Consider the following 11,123-nt stretch of genomic DNA (forward strand, 5'->3'; position numbering starts at 1 on the left):
CTGGAAAAGGTTAGAGATTTAACAGTTTTTAAGCAAGTACAGAGGCAGGGAGAGAGGAAAGAACAAAAGGAAGGTCTGTGATAGGGTGGAGGGCAGGAGATTAAATGACAAAAGGGATGATGGTGCGAGGCGAAAGGGGATGGTAATGGCGCTATATAAATACAAGGGCTGGGTCTCGAGGAGCTGTAAATGTTGTCATGTCCGGTGGGAGATCCCGTGGTGGGAATCAACTCCCGGTGGGAGATCCCTTGGTGGGAATCAACTCCCGGTGGGAGATCCCTTGGTGGGAATCAGCTCCCGGTGGGAGATCCCTTGGTGGGAATCAACTCCCGGTGGGAGATCCCTTGGTGGGAATCAACTCCCGGTGGGAGATCCCTTGGTGGGAATCGGCTCCCGGTGGGAGATCCCGTGGTGGGAATCAGCTCCCGGTGGGAGATCCCGTGGTGGGAATCAGCTCCCGGTGGGAGATCCCTTGGTGGGAATCAACTCCCGGTGGGAGATCCCTTGGTGGGAATCAACTCCCGGTGGGAGATCCCGTGGTGGGAATCAGCTCCCGGTGGGAGATCCCGTGGTGGGAATCAGCTCCCGGTGGGAGATCCCTTGGTGGGAATCAACTCCCGGTGGGAGATCCCTTGGTGGGAATCAGCTCCCGGTGGGAGATCCCTTGGTGGGAATCAACTCCCGGTGGGAGATCCCTTGGTGGGAATCAACTCCCGGTGGGAGATCCCTTGGTGGGAATCAGCCCCCGGTGGGAGATCCCGTGGTGGGAATCAACTCCCGGTGGGAGATCCCTTGGTGGGAATCAACTCCCGGTGGGAGATCCCTTGGTGGGAATCAACTCCCGGTGGGAGATCCCTGGGTGGGAATCAACTCCCGGTGGGAGATCCCTGGGTGGGAATCAACTCCCGGTGGGAGATCCCGTGGTGGGAATCAACTCCTGGTGGGAGATCCCTTGGTGGGAATCAACTCCTGGTGGGAGATCCCTTGGTGGGAATCAACTCCTGGTGGGAGATCCCTGGGTGGGAATCGGCTCCCGGTGGGAGATCCCTTGGTGGGAATCAACTCCTGGTGGGAGATCCCTGGGTGGGAATCAACTCCCGGTGGGAGATCCCTTGGTGGGAATCAGCTCCCGGTGGGATAGCTCTAGTTGTAGTTTTTTATTTTTAAATGAATTCTGTCCCAGGTAATTTGTAATGCTTCAGACTTTATTTTGATATCCGACATGAAACTATGAGCAATGAGACCCTCTTTCTCTCTTGTCCATCTCCACTTGCTGACCCAGTTCACTGGTCCTCCTCTTGTCCATCTCCACTTGCTGACCCAGTTCACTGGTCCTCCTCTTGTCAATCTCCACTTGCTGACCCAGTTCACTGGTCCTCCTCTTGTCCATCTCCACTTGCTGACCCAGTTCACTGGTCCTCCTCTTGTCAATCTCCTCCATCTCATGGATTTTCTGTAACAGACACGAGATAGAATCATAGAAATCTACGGCACAGAGGGAGGCCATTCGGCCCATCGTGTCCGTGCCGGCCGACAAAGAGCTCTCCACCCTAATCCCAGTTTCCAGCTCTTGGTCCGTAGCCCTGTAGGTTACAGCAGTGTACATCCAAGTACTTGTTAAATGTGATGGTGTGTTTCTGCCTCTACCACCCTTTCAGGCAGTGAGTTCCAGACCCCCACCACCCTCTGGGTGAAAAAAATTCTCCTCAACTCCCCTCTAATCCTTCTACCGATTACTTTAAATCTCTGCCCCCTGGTTATTGACCTCTCTGCTAAGGGAAATAGGGCCTTCCTATCCACTCTATCGAGGCCCCTCATAATCTTATACACCTCAATCAAGTCTCCCCTCAGCCTCCTCTGTTCCAAAGAAATCAAAAAGAAAAGAGATGTTGATGAAGGGCTGGTTGAGCTGCAAGGATTCTTCTCACACGATGGATTCCTACTACAGCAGTTAATACAATAAATGGCCAGTTATTCCCATTTGGAATATTAACAGCTGCTGATGATCAGGAAACCATTGAGCAGGGGGCAGACGGGCCAGCAGGGGGCAGACGGGCCAGCAGGGGGCAGACGGGCCAGCAGGGGGCAGACGGGTCAGCAGGGGGCAGACGGGCCAGCAGGGGGCAGACGGGCCAGCAGGGGGCAGACGGGCCAGCAGGGGGCAGACGGGCCAGCAGGGGGCAGACGGGCCAGCAGGGGGCAGACGGGCCAGCAGGGGGCAGACGGGCCAGCAGGGGGCAGACATTGGGACCAGTTCTGTGGCAGGAGGATCCTGTTCAAGATGGATGGGTTGCACCTGAACAGAGCTGGGACCAATATCCTCGCGGACAGATTAACTAGTGCTGTGGGGGAGGGTTTAAACTAATGTGGCAGGGGGGTTGGGCCTCCCAGGAAGTAATATTAAAAAGTAGAAACAAGGTGCACAGAGCACTCGGAGCAGCGGGAGCAGCGGAGGAGGAGCCGGGTATAAAAACCGGCGACCAGCGAGGCCCGAGAGCACTCGGAGCAGCGGAGGAGGAGCCGGGTATAAAAACCGGCGACCAGCGAGGCCCGAGAGCACTCGGAGCAGCGGAGGAGGAGCCGGGTATAAAAACCGGCGACCAGCGAGGCCCGAGAGCACCGGGAGCAGCGGAGGAGGAGCCGGGTATAAAAACCGGCGACCAGCGAGGCCCGAGAGCACTCGGAGCAGCGGAGGAGGAGCCGGGTATAAAAACCGGCGACCAGCGAGGCCCGAGAGCACTCGGAGCAGCGGGAGCAGCGGAGGAGGAGCCGGGTATAAAAACCGGCGACCAGCGAGGCCCGAGAGCACTCGGAGCAGCGGGAGCAGCGGAGGAGGAGCCGGGTATAAAAACCGGCGACCAGCGAGGCCCGAGAGCACTCGGAGCAGCGGAGGAGGAGCCGGGTATAAAAACCGGCGACCAGCGAGGCCCGAGAGCACTCGGAGCAGCGGAGGAGGAGCCGGGTATAAAAACCGGCGACCAGCGAGGCTTACCAACTCAGCAGCGGGGAGAGAGGTAAAAAGAAATCAGTGTGTGACGTCATCAGGGAGCAGGTAAGTGATTGGTTGGTGAGTATTTCTCTTTTTTAAACTTTAACTCTGTAGTTTATAGTTACTAGGGTCTTTTCTGGTGTAGCAGGTACTGTTGGTAGACTATACAAGCGCCTTAGAGATATCTTTAATTGGTGATAGTAAATTAATTTAAATTAATTAAAGGGTAAGTCATGCCAGGAGAGCCCAGCCCCGTGATGTGCTCCTCCTGCTCCATGTGGAAATTCAGGGACACTGCCCCTGGTGACTACGTGTGCAGGAAATGCATCCATCTGCAGCTACTAGCAGACCGCATTGAGGAGCTGGAGCTGCGGGTGGATGGGTTGTGGAGCATTCACGATGCTGAGAAGTTCGTGGATAGCACGTTTAGTGAGTTGGTCACACCGCAGGGAAGGGCTGCACAGGAAGAAAGGAAAGGGGTGACCATCAGGCGGAGCAATAGAAGTAGGCAGGTAGTGCAGAAAACCCCTGTGACCATTCCCCTCTCAAACAAGTATACCGCTTTGGATACTGTTGGGGGGGATGACTCACCAGGGGAAGGCAGCAGCAGCCAACTTCCTGGCACTGGGGGTGCTCCTGCTGCCCAGGAAGGGGGGAAAAAGAGTGGGAGAGCAATAGTGGTAGGGGATTCTATAGTAAGGAGAACAGATAGGCGTTTCTGTGGCCGTAGACGTGAATCCAGGATGGTTTGTTGCCTCCCTGGTGCCAGGGTCAAGGATGTCACTGAGCGGCTGCAGGGCATTCTGGAGGGGGAGGGTGAACAGCCAGAGGTCATGGTCCACATTGGTACCAACGACATAGGTAAAAAGAGGGATGAGGTCCTGCAGCAAGAATTTAGGGAGCTAGGGGCAAGATTAAGGAGCAGGACCTCAAAGGTTGTAATCTCTGGATTACTCCCGGTGCCACGTGCTAGTGAGTATAGGAATGGGAGGATAGAACAGATGAATGCGTGGCTAAAGGGATGGTGCAGGAGGGAGGGCTTTAGTTTCCTGGATCACTGGGTCTGCTTCTGGGACAGGTGGGACTTGTACAAGTCGGACGGTTTACACCTGAACCAGAGGGGAACCAATATCCTTGCGGGGAGGTTTGCTAGCACTGCTGGGGGGGGGTTTAAACTAACTCGGCAGGGGGATGGGATACAGAGTGGAGCTATAGTAGGGGATGATGTACAGCCAAATACGGAGGAAAAAACAAGTCAGCAGGGAAGGCAGAGCAAAGATGTGAAGGCAAAAGGGAATATGGCAGTGCTGGAAGGCATTTATTTTAATGCAAGGAGTCTTGCAAATAAGGTGGATGAACTGAAGTTGTTGTTGAACACATGGGAGTACGATATTGTTGCTATCACGGAGACATGGTTGAGGGAGGGTCAGGACTGGCAGCTGAATATTCCCAGGTATAGAATCTTCAGGCGAGACAGAGGGGGGTGTAAAAGGGGAGGGGGTGTTGCAATATTAATTAAGGAGTCAATTACTGCTGTAAGGAGGGATGATATATTAGCGGGTTCCTCTAATGAGGCCATATGGGTAGAACTTAAAAACAAAAAGGGGTCAAGCACTTTGCTGGGAGTGTACTATAGGCCCCCAAACAGTCAGGGGGAGATAGAGGAACAGATATGTAGGCAAATCTCAGAAAAGTGTGAAAATAATAGGGTAATAATAGTGGGGGATTTCAACTTCCCCAATATAAATTGGGATAGTCAGAGTGTGAAAGGCTTAGAGGGTGCAGGATTCTTAAAGTGCATCCAGGAGAGCTTTTTGAGCCAACATGTAGAAAGTCCTACAAGAGAGGGGGCGGTACTGGACCTAATTCTAGGGAATGTAGCCGGGCAGGTGGTGGAAGTGTCTGTAGGAGAGCATTTTGGCGATAGTGACCATAATTCGGTGAGATTTAAGGTGGTCATGGAAAAAGACAAAGACGGCCCGGAAATAAGGGTTCTAAATTGGGGGAAGGCCGATTTTAATAAGATAAGGCAGGATCTGGCCAAAGTGGACTGGGAGCAGCTACTTATAGGAAAATCCACATCAAAACAGTGGGAGGCTTTCAGAAGGGAAATAGAGAGAGTACAACACCAACATGTTCCTGTAAAGGTCAAGGGTGGGACCAACAAGCAAAGGGAACCTTGGATGACAAGGGATATACAAAAATGCATTAGGAAAAAAAGGGGGGCTTTTGGCAGTTACAAAAGACAAAAGATGGAGGAAGCCCTAGAGGAGTATAAAAGGTGCAGGGGCATACTTAGAAAGGAAATTAGGAGGGCGAGGAGGGGCCATGAAATAACACTGGCGAGCAGAACAAAGGAAAATCCTACAATGTTTTATAAGTATATTAAGGGCAAGAGGATAACCAGGGAAAGGGTAGGGCCCATTAGGGACCAAAGTGGCAAGCTGTGTGTAGAGCCAGATGAAGTAGGTGGGGTTTTAAATGAATTTTTTGCCTCTGTGTTCACTATGGAGAAAGACGATGTAGACATAGAAGTCGGGCAAGGGGACTGTGACATACTTGAACATATTAGCATCGAGAGGGAGGAGGTACTAGCGGTTTTAGCAGGCCAAAAAGTGGATAAATCCCCAGGCCCGGACGAGATGTATCCCAGGCTGTTGTGTGAGGCAAAGGAGGAGATTGCAGGGGCTCTGACACAAATTTTCAGAACCTCTCTGGCCACAGGGGATGTACCAGAGGACTGGAGAACAGCTAATGTAGTACCACTATACAAGAAGGGTAGCAGGGATAAACCAGGGAATTACAGGCCAGTGAGCCTAACATCTGTGGTAGGGAAATTATTGGAAAAAATTCTGAGGGACAAAATTAGTCTCCACTTGGAGAGGCAAGGATTAATCGGGGATAGTCAGCATGGCTTTGTCAAGGGTAAATCATGTCTGACCGATCTGATTGAATTTTTCGAGGGGGTGACTAGGTGCGTGGATGAGGGAAATGCTGTGGATGTGGTTTACATGGACTTCAGTAAAGCTTTTGACAAAGTCCCGCATAGGAGACTGGTCAAGAAGGTAAGAGCCCATGGGATCCAGGGGGCCTTGGCGCGTTGGATCCTAAACTGGCTGAGTGGCAGGAGGCAGAGGGTGATGGTCGAAGGTTGCTTTTGTGACTGGAAGCCTGTGTCCAGTGGGGTACCTCAGGGATCGGTGCTGGGTCCCTTGCTGTTTGTGATCTACATTAATGATTTGGATGAGAATGTAAAGGGTATGATCAGTAAGTTCGCGGATGACACGAAAATTGGTGGGGTGGTAAATTGCGAGGAGGAAAGCCTCAGGCTACAGGATGATATTAACGGGTTGGTCAGATGGGCGGAAAAGTGGCAAATGGAATTTAACCCTGAAAAGTGCGAGGTGATGCATTTTGGACGGACAAATAAGGCAAGGGAATACACAATGAGTGGTAGGACCCTAGGAAGTACAGAGGGTCAGAGGGACCTTGGTGTACATGTACATAGATCCCTGAAGGCAGCGGAACAGGTAGATAAGGTGGTTAAAAAGGCATATGGGATACTTGCCTTCATTAGCAGAGGCATAGAATATAAGAGCAGGGAGGTTATGATGGAGCTGTACAAAACGCTGGTGAGGCCACAGCTGGAGTACTGTGTGCAGTTCTGGTCGCCTCACTATAGGAAGGATGTGATTGCTTTGGAGAGGGTGCAGAGAAGATTCACCAGGATGTTACCTGGGATGGAGCGCCTCAGCAATGAAGAAAGACTAAACAGGCTGGGGTTGTTTTCTTTGGAGCAAAGGAGGCTGAGGGGGGACCTGATTGAGGTGTACAAAATGATGAGGGGCATAGATAGGGTAGATAAAGAGGAACTTTTCCCCTTAGTAGGGGGGTCAATAACAAGGGGGCATAGATTCAGGGTAAGGGGCAGGAGATTTAGAGGGGATTTGAGGAGGAACTTTTTCACCCAGAGGGTGGTTGGAAGCTGGAACTCACTGCCTGAAAGGGTGGTAGAGGCAGGAACCCTCACAACATTCAAGAAGCATTTGGATGGGCACTTGAAATGCCATTGCATACAAGGCTATGGACCAAATGCTGGAAAATGGGATTAGACTGGACAGGGATTGATGGACGGAGCAGACACGATGGGCCGAAGGGCCTCTTTCTGCGCTGTAAAAACTCTATGACTCTATGAGGACTGGGAGAGACAGTTAAAAGTTAGAAATAATACAGAATGAGGTGGGATCATAGGAAATACAAAGAGGGCTAAGTTAGGTTTAGAGTGCATGGGTGTAAATGCACAAAGTGTGGTTAATAAGGTTGGTCAACTGCAGAGAAGGGGAGGAATTTCTGAAGTCTGTTCAGGAGAACTTTCTTGATCAGTATGTTTCCTGCCCAACGAGGAATGAGGCATTGCTGGATCTGGCCCTGGGAATGAAGTGGATCAAGTGGAGAATGTCACAGTTGGAGAGCATCTCGGGAATAGTGATCATAGTATTGTGGGGTTTAGATTAGTTATGGAGAAGGACAAGGAGCAATCTAGAATAAAAATACTTAACTGGATGCGGGCTAATTTCAGAGAATTGAGGAGGGATCGGGATTGGGTAAATTGGAGTCAAAGACTAGAAGGCGGAGATGTAATGGAGCAATGGGCGGCCGTTAAAGAGGAGATGGTTCAGGTACAGTTTAGGTACTTTCCCACGAGGGGGAAAGGGAGGGCAACTAAAGCCAGAGCTCCCTGGATGATGAAGGAGTTGGAGGGTAGGATGAAGCAGAAAAAGGGGGCGTATGATAGATGTCAGCTTGATAATACAAGGGGGAATCAAGCCGAATATAAAAAGTAGAGGACTGAAAAAGGAAACAAGAGGGACTAAGCTACAGTATGAGAATAGATTGGCGGCTAACATAAAAGGGAATCCAAAGGGCTTCTGTAGGCATATTAACAGTAAAAGGGTTGTCAGAGGAGTGATGGTGCTGATTAGGGACCAGGGAGAACTATTGGTGGAGGCAGAGGGTTGAGGTATTAAATGAGTACTTTGCATCGTTGTTCACCAAGGAAGAGGACTTTGCCAAAGCTATGGTAAACGAGGAGGTTGCTGGGATACTAGATGAGATAAAAATAGATAAAGACGAGGTACTAGACAGGCTGGTGGTGATAAAGTTGGAAAGTCGCCTGATCCGGATGGGATGCATCCTAGGTTGCTGAGGGAAGTAAGGGTAGAAATTTCGGACGCGCTGTCCACAATCTTCCAATCCTCTGTAGATATAGGGGTGGTGCCAGAGGACTGGAGAATTGCAAATGTTACATCCTTGTTCACAAAGGGGAGAAGGATAAACCTGGCAATGACACGCTAGTCAGTTTAACGTCGGTGGTGGGGAAGGTTTTAGAAACAATAATCCGGTCAGAAAATTAACAGCCACTTGGCCAAACATGGGCAATAAAGGAGAGCCAGCAGGGGTTTCTAAAGGGCAAATCGAGTTTGACCAGCATGATTGATTAACGGAGAGGGTGGATGAGGGCAGTGCAGTGATGTTGTGCACATGGACTTTCAAAGGGCGTTTGATAAAGTGCCACATATTAGGCATGTTTGCAAAATTGAAGCTCCTGGGATAATGAATACAACATTGACCAAGAGATAGAAAACAGCGAGTTGTGGTGAATGGCTGTTTTTCGGACTGGAGGGAGGTATACAGTGGTGTTTCCCAGGGCTCCGTCCTTGGACCACTGCTGTTTTTGATAGGTGTTAATGACTTGTACTTGGGGGTACAGGGCATAATTTCAAAAGCTGCAGATGGCACAGAACTTGGAAAAGTAGTAAACAGTGAGGAAGATAGTAATAGACTTCAAGAGGACACAGACAGGCTGGTGGAATGGGCGGACTCATGGCAGATGAAATTCAACACAGAACTGTGAGGTGATAGATTCTGGCAGGAAGGATGAGCAGAGACCGTACACACTAAATGGTACAATTTTACAGGGGGTGCAAGAACAGAGAGACCTGGGGGTGTTTGTGCACAAATCTTGGAAGGTGCCAGGACAGGTTAACAAAGCAGGTAATGAAGCAGATGGGATCCTGGACTTTATAAACAGAGGCAGAGAGCACAAAAGCCAGGATGTTGTGCTAAACTTATATGGAACACTAGTTCGGCCACAGCTTCAGTGTTGTGTCCAATTCTGGGCTCGACACTTTAGGAAGCACATGAAGGCGTTGGAGAGGGTGCAGAAGAGATTTACTAGAATGGTTCCAGGGATGAGGGATTACAGTTACGTGGATAGACTGGAGAGGCTGGGGTTGTTCTTAGAGCAGAGAAGGCTAAGAGGAGATTTGATGGAGGTGTTTAAAATCATGAAGGGTTTAGATAGAGTAAATAAAGAGAAACTGTTTCCAATGGCTGAAGGGTCGATAACCAGAGGGCACAGATTGAAGGTGATTGACAAAAGAACCAGAGGCGGCATGAGGAAAAACTTTTTTACACAATGAGTGGTTAGGATTTGCTGCCTGATAGGGCGGTGGATACAGGCTCAATAGGAGCCTTCAAAGGAGAATTGGATAAATACTCAAAGGAGAAAAAATTGCAGGAATATGGAGAAAGAGCGGGGTGGGACTGACTGGATTGCTCTTCAAAACTCGATGGGCCAAACAGCCGCCTTTCTGTGCTGTACTATTCTATGATTCTTGTGATCAGGAAGAGGACAGTGATCGGGGAACGGGACAGTGAATGGGAGGCGGAGCAACCAACTACCATCGCAACTCAGGTCAACTAACAGCACAGGCCAAGGATCAAATCAGGAACTTCCTTAGCATGTAAGGCACAGGTTAGACACAGAGCAAATCCCTCTCCATCTCCCCATCAAACACTCCCAGGGCAGGTACAGCACGGGTTAGATACAGAGGAAAGCTCCCTCTACACTGTCCCATCAAACACTCCCAGGGCAGGTACAGCACGGGGTTAGACACAGAGCAAATCCCTCTCCATCTCCCCATCAAACACTCCCAGGGCAGGTACAGCACGGGTTAGATACAGAGTAAAGCTCCCTCTACACTGCCCCGTCAAACACTCCCAGGGCAGGTACAGCACGGGTTAGATACAGAGTAAAGCTCCCTCTACACTGTCCCATTAAACACTCCTAGGGCAGGTACAGCACGGGTTAGATACAGAGTAAAGCTCCCTCTACACTGTCCCATCAAACACTCCCAGGGCAGGCATGACACATGGAACCGTTTCATGTACAGCCAGCATAGAGGGGAGAGCTCCAACCTTGGAAACTCCTGCCACAGCGGGTGCCTCACCCCGTGCCCAATTTGTGAGTTGCAGACTGGTGACTTGGGGCAAATACTGAGGCTGCGATACCAGCATGTGTGGCCTCCCGCTATAAAGTTCTTGACTCTGAATCTTGCCTCTTTGGCAAGGCTCCACCCATTGCACTGGCCTTGTCTCAGTATCAGTTTGTGCCAGGGCTGATGGGCAACAAGAACTGTGAGGAGATCACACTCAAGTCGTTCCAGATACCACCAAGCCTCTCTCACATGCAGTCAGGTACGAGGTAGCTGGGTGACTGCATGGATTTCACAGTGACCTCCCTCCATGCACCATCTCCTGCAGTCGCACCTCCAGAGGGAGCAGCGCTGTGCTCTGCAAGTGTGAACAATCAGCCCACATTCCCCCTTCCATGGGGAGCTGAAGCTCTGCTGGGTGTTTCCCTCTTCACCCACCTGTGACCAAGCTTTCCCTCTGCCTGTTATCTATTTCATTAGGGGAAGAGACTCACTTGCTAAATTCACCAGGCCTGCACCACGTGAGGTGGGTGCGGGCGTGGGGTGCTGGCTAAGTAGCTCCAATTCTGCCAGGTTTGCACTATGGAGGCTGCTCTAGCTCTCCTCAGTCTGGGCAGGAACCAAATCCAACAGTAGGTCTACCCCTGACTGTACTCAAGATTACCAAGACCACAGTCCCAGTAGATGGGAATGTTTAGTGTTTCCCGTTGCTGCGTTTGGTCCCAGTACCTGGGAGATTTCGGTGCGAAATGATCGCTCGGAAATCCTTTCCTCGGCCGAGAGCTTCCATCTGCTCCAGAAACTCTCGTCTCTCTTCAACCTCATTACACACTGGAACAGGAAAAGAAATCGAGTTC

The 11,123-nt window shown here is 50.7% G+C and overlaps 1 long non-coding RNA gene across 1 annotated transcript; it reads right to left on the bottom strand.

Annotated features, from left to right (window-relative positions):
* Nucleotides 1-1,184: 1,184 nt before the first annotated feature.
* On the bottom strand, nucleotides 1,185-11,117 carry LOC147098724 (uncharacterized). Its single transcript, XR_015073909.1, has 2 exons — nucleotides 10,996-11,117; nucleotides 1,185-1,453 (listed from the first exon to the last, which is right to left on the bottom strand). It is a non-coding gene; the product is annotated as an uncharacterized LOC147098724 (long non-coding RNA).
* Nucleotides 11,118-11,123: the final 6 nt, after the last annotated feature.

Source organism: Somniosus microcephalus, chromosome 28 (genome assembly GCF_052327205.1).
Source record: "Somniosus microcephalus isolate GS21.2 chromosome 28, FLI_Smic_1.0, whole genome shotgun sequence".
Taxonomy (NCBI): domain Eukaryota; kingdom Metazoa; phylum Chordata; class Chondrichthyes; order Squaliformes; family Somniosidae; genus Somniosus; species Somniosus microcephalus.